Source organism: Dromaius novaehollandiae, chromosome 3 (genome assembly GCF_036370855.1).
Source record: "Dromaius novaehollandiae isolate bDroNov1 chromosome 3, bDroNov1.hap1, whole genome shotgun sequence".
Classification (NCBI taxonomy): Eukaryota; Metazoa; Chordata; class Aves; order Casuariiformes; family Dromaiidae; genus Dromaius; species Dromaius novaehollandiae.
This window is the reverse complement of record NC_088100.1, coordinates 588,725-589,457: the sequence shown is the minus strand read 5'-3', so window position 1 is coordinate 589,457 and position 733 is coordinate 588,725. Positions and strand designations below refer to the sequence as shown.

The window sequence follows — 733 nt, the reverse complement described above, 5'->3', positions numbered from 1 at the left end:
GATGCGCCCTGCTCCCCCCGACCGCGGTCCCACGGCGTGTCCCCAGCACCGCTCCCGTGTCCCCAGCACCGCTCCCGTGTCCCCAGCATCGCATGGAGCAGTGGCACAGATACGGGAAGCAGCTCTGGGGACGCGGGAGCGATGCTAGGAACATGGGAGCAGCGATGCTGGGGACAAGCCGCAGCACCACAGTGGAGAAACACCTCTGCCTTTGAACCAGCCAAGCCAGGGGAGAGCGCGAACGCAGTCCCCCACTACCACAAATTATGCAGTCGAGTTTCCCGCATTTGGGGAAATCGCAGGGGTCAGCACGCCCGGAGTGCAAGGGACGAGCCTCGCCCTGGGAAAACCACCTGCCTGATCATGGTGTCTCCCCTGCCAGGTAAGTATGCCCCCGACCCCGACCCACCCCGCCCCGACACACCCACACCGCCCCGCACCGCACGCACACCGCACGCACGCCCCGAACAGCCCCCGCCGCGCCCGCCCCCGACGCCCCGACGCCGCCCCAGGCCCCGCCCGCGCCGCCGCCGCGCGCCGCCGCCCGCGCCCGCCGCCCCGCCGCCGCCGCGCCCGTGTCCCGGCGTGCCGCGCGCCCTCATCTGCATAGACACGCCCCGCCCGCTCCTCCGCTCCGCCCCCGGCTCGGCCCCGCCCCCGCGCCCGTGTCCCTGCGTGCCGCGCGCCCTCATCTGCATAGACACGCCCCGCCCGCTCCTCCGCCCCGCCCCGG

At 73.8% G+C, this 733-nt stretch overlaps 1 non-coding gene across 1 annotated transcript; it reads right to left on the bottom strand.

Moving 5' to 3' along the window:
- Positions 1 to 226: 226 nt before the first annotated feature.
- LOC135328036 (U1 spliceosomal RNA) lies at positions 227 to 390 on the bottom strand. Its single transcript, XR_010388762.1, has one exon. It is a non-coding gene; the product is annotated as a U1 spliceosomal RNA (small nuclear RNA).
- Positions 391 to 733: the final 343 nt, after the last annotated feature.